This window comes from Eulemur rufifrons, chromosome 1 (genome assembly GCF_041146395.1).
Source record: "Eulemur rufifrons isolate Redbay chromosome 1, OSU_ERuf_1, whole genome shotgun sequence".
Lineage (NCBI taxonomy): Eukaryota > Metazoa > Chordata > Mammalia > Primates > Lemuridae > Eulemur > Eulemur rufifrons.
In genome coordinates, this window is record NC_090983.1 from 49,933,153 (window position 1) to 49,945,709 (window position 12,557).

General features: G+C 36.6%; 1 protein-coding gene across 1 annotated transcript in view; it reads left to right on the plus strand.

Annotated features, from left to right (window-relative positions):
* Nucleotides 1-12,557, plus strand: part of PDE11A (phosphodiesterase 11A) — a 335,245-nt gene that overhangs the window by 132,807 nt on the left and 189,881 nt on the right. The gene's annotated exons all lie outside the window — the stretch shown is intronic.

The window sequence follows — 12,557 nt, forward strand, 5'->3', positions numbered from 1 at the left end:
ATCTGTGTCATATAGGATTTTGCATTAAGTATAGGAAACTTCCCACTAGGCAGGAGCTGAAGTGGCTGTCCAGAAGAGAGTATTGGTAAGAAAATGCTCAAAGAAGATAGGCCAAAATTAAAGTGTAGCCACCCCAAACTACTCCCCTGGCATCAGCCCCCTCATTATTTATTTAAAGATTAACACATAACAAAGAGCAACCAGCAAGGGGCTCATGCAAAAATACCATAAGAAAAAAGGAGGAAGAAACACAAAAACAAAAGCTAAGTGAAGAACACACACCAGAAAAATGCTAACAATTTTCCATGAAATGAAATTAAAGATAATAGGATCTCTCAGGAAAAATAAAAATGTTCAAAAAAGAGGCACAAGAGTTCAATGAGTAAATGATAAGCAGGAAAAAGAAAAAAGAAAGAAAGAAAACTGAGTTGGCAGAGCTTGGAAAAAAGTAGAAGAAAAATTGTTAGCCATACAGAAATGAATGCTACATTAAATACATCAAAAATAGGAAAAGGCACTTCTAAAATACTTTCAGGGGCATGAGGAATAAAATTGAAAATGAAATGGAAAATAATACAGCATAAAAAGATGAGAGAGAATGATAAAAATGGAGTCAGGATAAAAGAAGTCCAAAATAAAAATAATTGGCACCTCATAAAGAGAACATGACAAATGGAACAGGAAAAAAAGCATTCAAAATTGTAACAGTAGGACATTTTACTGAAATGTAGGCAAACTTGGGTTTACAGGCTGATAGAACACACCATTTCAGGAAAAGTTGATACTGATTTTTTAGCACTGAAACATATTCAGTATTGATAGACTTCAAAGATATTGAAAAAATACAATATGTCTATGGGCATCTAGACAAAAAAATCAAGTCACCTATTAGAGGAAAATTCATTCGGATGTTAGACTTCCTAGTGGCACTCTCCCATGCTAGAGGACCACAGGGCAATATCTGCGAAGTCCTCAGGGAAGGAAAATATGATCCTACAATTTTATATCCAGCCAAATTCATTTCAATTATACAAGCTACAGATGGATATTTTCAAATATGCAAAGAAGAGTATAGGAAATATAGTTCCAAGAGATCCTTCCTGAGAAATACGAGAGGTTGAAATCTAGCCAAGCAAGTGATGAATGGAGAGGTCAGGATAAATGAGACTGGTATTGAGTATTGAATATATTAATATTATATTTAAATGTAGAACCAAGGCAAAAAACAGTGGGGAATATACTTATAGAAACAAATTGTAAAATTTATATTATAAACCATAACAATGATGCTCGTTCCTCATGTCCTCCAAGAGCCACACACACAACAGGTATGTGTGTGCCCACATATGCAGTGGGTTACATTACAGAAAAGGAACATTGTACTTGGGGAATACCCCCCTTTTCTATTGAGTAGTATCAAGCCTGGTGTTTGTCTGGGGAGAGATGTTATCTCATCTCTCAAGTTTGCTCACTCCAAATACAATCCTGAGAAATGAACTGGGCAAAGAGAAGTCAGGGCCTTGTAGTCTTAACACACAAAGCAAGACTGCACTCGGCTCCTGTGGATTGCCTCTCTCAACAGGTATCTTTGGTTTTGCAGAATATTTTCATTTTAATGAGTCAGATTTATCAATCTTTCTTTTTGATTTGTGTTTTAAGAGTTTGGTTATAAAAATTTTTATCTATCTCCAGTTATAATGGCATTCTTGTATATCTTTTTTTAATCCATCTGATATTTATGATCTTTTATATCCATCTAGAATTTATTTTTTATGTGTAGTATAAAGCTGTATATATAGAACCAATTGTCTTAGAACTATTTTGTCCCCACTTTGTAATGCCACTTTTATATCAAATTTTCATATATACCTGGGTTTGTTTCTGGCATCACTATTTTGTCCACACATCTATTTCTGTACCCGAGTCACACTGTGTCAATTTCCATAATTTTATAATACTTCAATATCCGATAGGATAAGTCCTCAATATTGGTCCTCTTTAAAATTGTCTTGCCTATTCTTTGCCCATCATTCTTCCATATAAATTTTCAAAGCAGCTTATCCAGTTCCCTGAAAAACTCTGTGTAGATTTTGATTGAAATAGCTTTAATTTATAAATCAATTTGGGAGAATTCTGCAAGTAAGAGAATATTCAAGGGAAACTGGCTTACACAATAAGAACATTTATTATTAACTGACATGACAAGTCTGCAGGAGGTGGTTCTGAGGATGGTATAGCAGCCAGATGATGTGATCAAAGACCCAGGCTCTGTCCACATCCTTCTGCTTGTCTCTGTGGTTGGCTGTCACCAGCTGACTTTTCCCTTCATGGTGCACCAGGCAGTATGTTATCACATAACTGTGTCCCAGGAGAAGAAAGGGAAACTTCCTTTCACATATCTTTCTTATTCTTAGGGAGGAAAGTCTTTTCTAAAAGGGGTTTGTCTAGCTGACTTTCTCTAAGACCCCATTAGTCAAGAATGAGATGTTGTCCAAATCATTTATATATTTAATGCTTTTCTGTTCTTCTTCTATCAATTTCTGATACAGGTGTGTGCAACACTTTAGTGTAACTGAGATTTATCAATATTTCCTTGTCCAATTATGTAGGTTATTAATTTAGTTGTTTGTATTATGTGTTTTTGAATTTGGGATTGCAGCTCATTTTGATGGGAGAATGTTTTCGTTTGTTTGTGCCATTGTTTTCTTTCTTTCTCTCTTGTCCTCTTTCCTACTTGTCTAATAGTTTGCACAGTGTCATGGCCCCTAATCAAGAACCAAGATTTATATTGGTGACTCAGATCTCCTGCAGTGTGGTAATATTACACCAAGCCAGAGGCAGCCTTATTCAGTTTCTGGGAGTTAAGCTGGGTCACCTGTCTCAAGGGAAGACTTTTTAGTCCCCAGTCCCCAGTAGGAGCTGAATTTCCAAACATCATTGCCAGCCTGTTTCTGGACTTGGTGCAGTAGGCCTATGTCTTCAGGGTTGTGCCTTTGGAGATCTTTTCCTTTCTCTCCTCTCTTCTCCCCATCTCTTCTATCTTCCTTTTAACCTCTAGATGTCTTTCTGGTTTTCTCTTTCTGTCTTTTATCAATCTTTGCTCTGTTTTTGGAAGAGATCAGATGTGTGAAAGCATGAATTTATAGCATGGTCTCTATTGACATTCCATAACTACTTTTATAATCAGAAAAAAACAAAACAAAATAGTATCATTTCAGGGGGAAAAAAAATCTCCTTCCTACAATAATGAGTTTTGCTTCTATTTTATTAGAATCATTCCTGGAAACAAAAACTTACAACTATTTTTTGTGTGCGTGAGATTAAAAAACTGGTTATTACAGGTGTATGATATTTTATGGCCTCTACATTTGAAGAGAAAGGAGAGAAAAAAAATTTAAATCTGGTTGTAGAAGCTTTGCTTCACCAAGATCTTAATTCAGTGTTTAGAGACTGCATTCATGGTCTTTAAACCAGGCACTCAGGTGTAAACTGATCAGTTAACTGAGTGGACACCAAAAATAGAAGTGAGGAATGCCATTCTAGCCCTTTCTCCCATTCTAGCCCTTTCTCCTGACAAAATTAATATTTTACCCTCTTTTGTTTCTCTTAAGTGTTTCAGTACATTGATTTTAAGAGACTTTGTCAATGGCATTTTCCATTGGACTGGGAAAGAAAAAAAGATTGCTCTATAGCTGCTGTCAACATTAGGAACTATTTAGTCCTTTGAACTGAGTATTCCCTGCTTAATGTTATTCCATTCCATGAATCTGTCTAAGCAATTCCTATCACTTCTCTTAGTTCCTTTCCAGCTCATGCATTTACTATTATCTCTATTTCTCCTTGTGTTTAGTCAAGGAAAGCAAATGTAGACATTTTAATCCTTTGCCCTAAGGCACTGTCTCAGCCCTGGTATTTACAAGTATTTTCTTTTCATGGATGGTCCTTATGGCCGGCAGCTACTTTGTTGTTCAGAACTCTATGAAGTACTTCCACGTAAGCTTATAAATACGAAGCTAGTTTCTGGAGTTTGTTTTCTAATCTGTGAAGCACAAACCAGCTGTGTTCATTTGTTTTCTAATATGTTGCTTAACTCCTTGGCTCTTACGTAAATATATGTACAACAAAGCCAGTGAAATAGATGATCTTCCTGGAGCCTACACTTGAGGGGAAGAGATGGGGGTGAGCATCCTGATTGTTCTGGAGCAGCCTATAAATCAATCCGCTCCATCCTAAGTGGATTGTAAAATTTCCTTTCCATGTCACTTTCTTTCCATTTCCCTACCTTTCTTTCTTGAATTTTCCTTCTCCCTGTAAGGAAGCCAACTTAAATTCTCTTTGATTTTTGTTTCAGGTGTTTTTCTGGAGTGCAAAATGGAAAATATCTTAATAAAAAACATCTGATGATTACCCAACCAATTATTGTTACATATAGAGTTATCCCTTGATATCTTTGAAGGGTTGGTTCCAGGACTACCCATGGACGCCAAAATCCATGCACACACAAGTCCCCCAGTTGGCCCTGTGGAGCCCACCCATATGAAAGGTCTCCATATCCAGGGGTTTCACATCCCCTGAGTATTGCATTTTCCATCTGCATTTGGCTGCAGATGCAGAGCCCGCAGATGAGGAGGGCCGACTATTTACTGAATAGCCAATTCTGGAACACTGGTAAGGGGGTTTCTTTATCATCACTATTTTTTGAGGAGCACAGGGCTCCGGTAAAGTTCAACATTGTCAACTCTGTGCTGACTATTCTCTGCAAACTCCCCGCATGCTCTCCTACCCTCATCTGTTGTTAGTCTTTCTCTCCTTAGCTCCATGCCCTTGAAGGCTGATCTCTACGTAGCACATTGGACATTCTTGTCCTTGGCTGCCAGTCGGGTTTGACAAGCAGGAGGGATCAGCGAGTTATTCTCTTTGTTCCTTCTCTGTCAGTTCTGGGGGTGGCTGGATTCTTCCAAGCCCTCTCTTTACAGCTCCGGCTCCTCCAGGACACCTTAGTATTTCCAGAGCCTGTAACAGTGCCTGGTGCACTAAGTATCTGATAAATGTTGACTTAGTGAATAAATGATTGGAGTAAATTACTAATTGTCATAAGTGAGAAATTTATCAAGAAGGATGGTAATAGATCGTTATTTAATTCATTCTTTTACCCTTTTGAGTAGTCCACTTATGGAAAAATAAAGATTCAGAAAACTAAAAAAAAAAAATGGTGATTACTTAACAGATAATTCTCTTTTTGGTGGCCAGAATATCTCTTTGAGCATAGTTTTTGTTTTTTAACTTGTTTTTAAATTAAAAGAACAGAGAAAAGCCAAAGCAACTAGCACTTGATAAATATCCAAATCAAAAAGACTTCCATTCATGGAGCTTTTCCAAAGAACAAGCAGGAGGGTATTTTGTTTACTTCACTTTGGCGTGTGTACTGCTTTCCTCAGGGTGCAATAACCAAGGCTGATCAACAGCGAAAGGAGCTTGGAACCACTTGTTCAGTTTCATTGGCCTATAAATCACTTCTGATATTTTCCCTTATAAGATTTTCTTTTTTACTTTGTGTGTGTGTGTTTATTTATTTGATCCATGTTCATTTAGTATATGCATAATAAAATGAGAATTGGATTTAGACAGTAAATTTAATAAATTAATGAAACTAAGAATCATAGAATTGGTCAGGAATAAAGAAAGCATGGATTTTATTTTCTTTTTATTTATGCTTTCACCTATTTTTTATTGGTCATAATTTTTGCAATGCCACTTTACACATCCCATTAAATTGTATCAAAAATATTTTAGCTGTTTTTACTGTTTTATTTTTTAACCCAGGTGTATGACTATAAATTATTTTCTATTTGAATGCATTATATTTTAATACTTTAAAAAATATATATAAATTGTCTGATGCTTGGAGGAGCAGCCAAAGGCATGCCTGCCTGGAATTTGCTATTAAAAGGTACTTTTGAGGGGGAAAGGAAGCACTATTAATAATTTTCCCTGGACAACAGGCTTAACTGAAGTGAGACTGTCCCATGACAACTGGGATATACATGTATCCTCACTTATGTCCCCTACCACTTGCCCTGGTGCCTAAAATTTCTATCATTACAATCTTGTGTTGGATTAAAAGAGCTATGACTCCAGGAATCCCCTTTCTGCATTATAAATTTCATGGAAATATTAATACATTAATTTATCATCAGCCATTAGCAATTTAGCAGAAAATAACTGATCTAGCCCAGAGATGCCTCTAGACCAGAGGTTAGCAAACTTTTTTTTATCAAGATCCAGCTACTAAATATTTTAGGTTTTGTGGCCCATATAATCTCCGTTGCAACTACTCAGCTCTGCTGTTATAGTAGAAAACAGCTATAGACAATACTTAAATTAATGAGTATGGTTCTGTTACAATAAAAGTTTATTCATAAAAGCAGGTGGTGGGCCAGATTGGCCCACGAGCTGTCTTCTGCCCAGCCCTGCTGTGGAGGACCAGGAGGCAGGTAGATGATTTTACATGTCTAGAATTATTACTTTTCAACTGTTTATCTTACTGTCCTCAACATGGACTAAGGCCCATATGTACGTTGCCTTGCCCAGTGATCTGGTGACTCTGGGGGTCAATTTGACTATAAGCCTAATCTCAGGTTGCCCCCAAGACAGAAAATCTGTAAGGAGATTCCACCAGCAGTGCTGGGTTCCTGAACACATGGTTCAAACTTGGATTTATGTGACAGTCTTATGTTTCAGAACTTCCTTTTTCTTATCTGGCTTAGAGTAAGAGAAAGGTTTGTCCACACAGTTGCATTGTTCAGCTTATATTTTACACTCTCTTAATGGGACTCACGCCTGCTTCTCTTTGATTCTTATATTGCTTGCCATGGCTGTAGGCCCTTAAATATTGTATTTCTCTTACCCAACATTCCAGATTCCCTTCCCTACTTTTGAATAATGCTCTTCTGCACAACTTAATGGCTCATAACTTAATGGCTTTGTTCAACTGTAATTAGTTTTATGGAACCAATTTATGTTATGTGTAAAAGTATTTTATACACATTTGTACATTTTTCAAGTGTGTAAGTATTCCATCTCCTCTTTGTACTTCTCCTCAATTCACTACCAAAAGGATTTAAAGTACCTTTGAGCAAAAATACAAAAATTCATAGTGAACAAATATTTTGCATGCCCATTATGTGGTAGACTTGTAACAGAATGAAAGGAAAAATTTCAAATGAAAAGGAGAAAAGACAAAGCAAATTTTGTAAACCAAACCAAACCAAACCAATAAATTTAAAACCAAATTATTCTGCATAAAGATAAAACTTTGAACCTAAAGCTTTGCTCTGAGCTTCCCAATATTCAAATTAAAAGAAAAAAAATTAATAGGTTTTATAATTCTCCTGGTCTAGTGAAAGGAATCACATGAGCTGATCAAGAATTTTTTTCTGAGCCTCCACTTTAAATTCTTCTTTTTAAAAATGTTGTATTAGTCTGGGTTCTCTGGAGAAAGAGAGCCAATAACACACACACACACACACATACACACACACACACACACACACACACACACACATAGAGGGAGAGAGATTGAGAGTGAGATTGATTTTATTATAGGAATTGGCTCCCATAATTATGGAAGCTGAGAAGTCCCACAAAATGCTGTCTGAAAGCTGGAGAACCAAAAAAGCAGGTGGTGTAATTCAGTCTGAGTCCAAAGGCCTGAGAACCAAGAGTGCCAATGTGTGAAGGAAGGAGAAGATGGGTGTGCTAGCTCAAACAGAGTGAGTGAATTTACCTTTCCTTTTTCTTTCTGTTATATCTGGGCCCTCAATGGATTGGGATGATGTCTGCCCACATTGGCAGAAACAATCTTCTTTACTTAGTCTATTGATTTAAATGCTAGTCTCTTCTGTAAACATCTTTACATACACACTCAAAAATAATGTTTTACCAGCTATCTGGTCATCCCTTGCCCAGTCAAGTTGACATATACAATTAACCATCACAAATACTAAGTCTTTAAAGGTTAGAACCCTTATTTATTATTTCTTTACTATGTCCTTATACTATTCAGTACTTGATACACACTGGATAATCAATATTTAACCAAAGATCAGTCAACAGTAGTATTTGATTATCTTCATTTTTCTTCTACAGATACAGAAACCTAAGAATTATCACATAAGTGCAAAGTTAGGGAACATAGAATAACATTGCCCTCACTTCTGACACCACCTATGAGTTTGGGGATTCCCAAGACCATGCTCAGTTTCAATAATTTGCTAGAAGGACTCAAAGAACGTAATGAAACCTGTTATACTCACGGTTACAGTTAATTACAAGAAAGGATACAGATTAAAATCAGCATGGGGCAGAATCTAGGAAAGTTCTAGACGTGGAGCTTTCAGTTGTCCTCTACTCATGAAGTCATGGACAGTGTGAACTTTTCCTGGCAACGATGTGTGACAATATGCATGAAGTTTTGCCCACCAAGGCCTAAGCCTCAGTGTCCAGAGTCTTTATTCGGTCTTAATCACAAAAACTGGGTTGGCCACCCACGTGGCTGACCTCCGTGTCCCTCTAGTGGTGAACTAATACCATGTAACCCAAAGCCCCCACTCTAAATCACATTGTTATTGTGTGGCTGGCCCAAGGCCCCCAAGCAAACAAAGACACATTTATCAGGCAGGATGTTCCAAGGACTTGAAGAGGACCTCCCAGGAGTCAGAGGCAAAGGCCAGACCTCTCTTTGAGAAAGGTTAAATTCTTTGCTATACTCAAGAACAACCCATGGCTCATGAATTCAACATCTGATTTTGATGATAATACCATTGACCTGTTTATTGAGGGACACAGCTAGTAGTCACCATGATCCGGAGTGCTGAAGTTGAAAGATACGTAATCCTTGACTTTCCCTTTGTTCATTAAACATGAATTAAGTAAACAAAACAAATAAAATAAAATGTTTTGACCCTGTTTTTCTTTTTAGCCTGAGACTTATGTTGGAGTAAAAAGTTCTAACATTTTAGAAAAAAGTGGGGTTTTTTTTATTATTAATTGTTTTAAAAGTTCCTCTGTTACATTTCAAGATCTCAAACATTGTGACATTTCATCAAGAGGTGTTTGTGTATCTTATTCATTCTCTTTGTGATTCTAGATCTATAAGTTTTATAGATTAAAATTCTAAGATTTCATCTTCCATTTATTATATACCTTAGCTGCTATTTCTGAGATGTAAAAAAAATATTTTTAAAAGAAGTTTATTCTCTTTTATTCTCTGAACATTTCTCAGGGTTTTTTTCTTAAGATGTGAAATCAGAAATGCACTTATTTTTCCAGGGAGCACTAGTTTTGAGGAACCAGGGCAAATTAAGCTCGCTACCATAAAGTATACTCCATGAGTGTAGGAATTTTATTTTATTTTACTTTCATACTTTTAGCTCCAGTGTCTATTACCCTGCTCGACACATACAAACACTCAGTACATACTTGTGTCAGAGGACAATTTTCAAAAAGTTAAAAACCTAACTCTTGCACAAATCTAAAACTAGCATATATCAAAGATCTACATAAATCATTAATGACAGAAATACCAGGGTGGTAAAGTTCGTTCAGAATAGGCACTGAAAGAATGCTGGTTTAAGATTGCTAGATTAGATTTTACAAATGATTACTATCATTCAAGATAATAAAATTGTAACCACTGGGTTTTCTTTTCTAGTGCACAGAAATCATTTGTATCTTTACTTAGATAAAATTCATTTGCATTGCTATAGGATGAAAATTATTTGCATTGCTGTCAGTTTTTCAGAGGTTAATATCTACCCTTACAGAGTAGTAAATATTCTCATCAATAGCAAAAAGTAAGCCAAAGAAGTATTCTTAATAATACTGGAGAACATAATTGCATCTATCAGATCAGCAAATTAAAATATATACCCTGCTTGATTTCCAAATGCAGAAACAATTAATAGTTTATTGGTAGTTTGATTAATTTTATACCCAACTAACTTGTTTTACTGCAAGTTACTTTTTAGTCTGTGTTTATTCAAATTTGGGCATAAAGTAGGTACTCAGTAAATATTTGTAGAATTAATAAATAAAGGCAAAGTCTAAGTATTCTGGTTTGGAAGGAGATATATTCAAATAATTTGCTGTTGCAATACCACTTGCTCTTGCTTATGAAAGCAGTGAGAAGTAGTGGGAAAACTGGGGCTGTGGAATCAAACTGACATGGTTCAAATCCTAGTTCTGCAATTTACTGCTTTTATGGCTTCCAGCAAATTACTTAACCCTCTAAACCTTATTTCTCCTTCAACAAAATGAGGATAATATCCACCTTGCCAGGATGTTATAAGTATCAATATATACATATCATGAATTGGTCACAAAGGATTGTGCAAAATGCCTCGTTTGCAGTAAAATGGTAGGATACAGCCTAGAATATGATAAAAATGGGATAATTTACATCATCTAAGCAAAATAATGTAAAGAAATCACAAATGATGAGAGATCAAAGTGGAGATATAGGGCTCACTCCTTTTGTTAAGATCTGTGACAATTTCCCACTCTGAAAACAAATGAAATGTTTCTGCTATCTATACTATTATTGTTTTAACTCTAAGAATTATTTAGGGTATAGTTTGAAGGATTTATTACTTGGTGATAGCAAATAGTCTATTTGTGGCTTTCTGCCCTTGTGAGACCCAAGAATATTGGAGCTGGATCAAGATTTCTAAGTGGTTGATTTCTGTTTACATCCTCATTTAACATAAGTATTCCAGTTACTTTTGCTGTGTAACAAACAAGCCCCAAATTTATAGGCTTAAATCAACCATGGTATTTTGTTCACAAATCTGGTCAGGAATTTGGAGAGGGCACAGCATGGATGGCTTGTCTCTTTCCAGGATATCTGGGGCCACATTGGGAAATCTTGAAGACTGTAGGTAGCTGGGAACTGCAGTCATCTGAAGGTTTGCTCACTCACATATCTGGTGCCTGGTCTGGGATAGCTTGAAGACTGGGACTGTTGACTAGAGCAGCCACATGTGGCCTTTCTACATGATTTGGCTCCCTTTCAGCATAATGGCTTCAGAGTAGTTGGACTTCTTACGTGATGATTCAGGGCACCAGGCACGAGTATTCCATCAGACAAAGCAGAAGCTGTATTGCCTTTTATGATAACCTTGGAAGAAAGATAGCATCTCTTCCATTTACTCCCTTGGTTGAAGCCATCAGAAGCCAAGTAGATTCAAGGGGACATACTAACTGGTAGGAAGGTCACATTGTAGAGAATATAGGATAGGAGATAGTCTTGTGACTGCCTTTGGAAAATAAAATTTGCCACAATGAGTGATTCTGTAGAGGCTTAATTCACATTATAATATGAAATGAAATATATTCTATGGTTATCAAAGGTATTTCCTTGTAGTTGGGCTATTGTCACTGCGCTACATTCAGCTAGTCACACACAATTTTCTTTGTGATGGGCCTTTTCTTTTCTTTTCTTTTCCTAATGTTGTATTCTCCTACCTTGGGTTCATTAGCTGATAAAGCTGTTTTAATATTTAATCTATTCCCAGTTTCCAAATCATTTTCTCATGTGTCCATCAATTCCTTGTAAGTGGTTAATTTAAAAGGCCTTTGAAGCATGACTGCATCTGGCTAAGGCAAATCTAAATGTCAACCTTGGAAGTATCCTGTGACATTCAGATGCTCTCCTTTTACCATACAGGACTTGCTTTTCTATCATGTGGTTTATCTTGTCAAAAAAAGGGTATTAGGGCTCAGAAAATGATATGCCAAAGTATAGTGCTTTGGCATGCTGAGCACTTTGATCTAAAAGAAAAAAAAAGGACTTAGACTCAAGCCTCAGAACCAAACATTTTCTAACCTTCTCTTGTTCCTCCATCCAAGTTCAGGGTAGAACTCTCTCTCTGAAGTTCCCTTATCTGAAGCTCCTCCAGAAGAAATACAATTACTTTCCATCACCTTCCTGAAATTTAGTTAACCAGAGATTATACTCATATTACAGGAAGGAAGACTGAGGAATGTCACCATGCCCAGACTTTTCATCTAGTCTTCTGAGGGCAGCTTGGAGAGATTACCTGGGAGACCTTATCTGCATAACAAGACAATCTTTTTTCAGAGTGAAGTTCCACCCCTCGCCTTCCCACGGCACCTTCCAGAGCTCAGAGAAACTTTGTCTTGGGCCATTTTCTGTTCTTTGGGCTCATTCAAGTTTCCTGAAAATCATTTACTACCCTTCAAAATTGCCTATACCCCCATCACTCTCACCTATAATGAGGATGCTATGTAAGCTTCAGACATCTGGCCTTTCTTTGAGTCTCATATTTTGTATGGCTTCTGTGCTTATTATGCATGTTCATAAATTTATATGCCTTCTCTCCTGTTAATCGTTCTATGTCAGTTTATTTCAGCAGGCCTTCAGAGGAAAGAAGGAAAGCTTTCCCTCCACTTCTACAAGGGCCAGAAATAGTGCCTTTCTTACTCAACATTTATATGAATAGTATTGTTGAAAGAGCTGGTGTCCTAGGGTCAGGCAG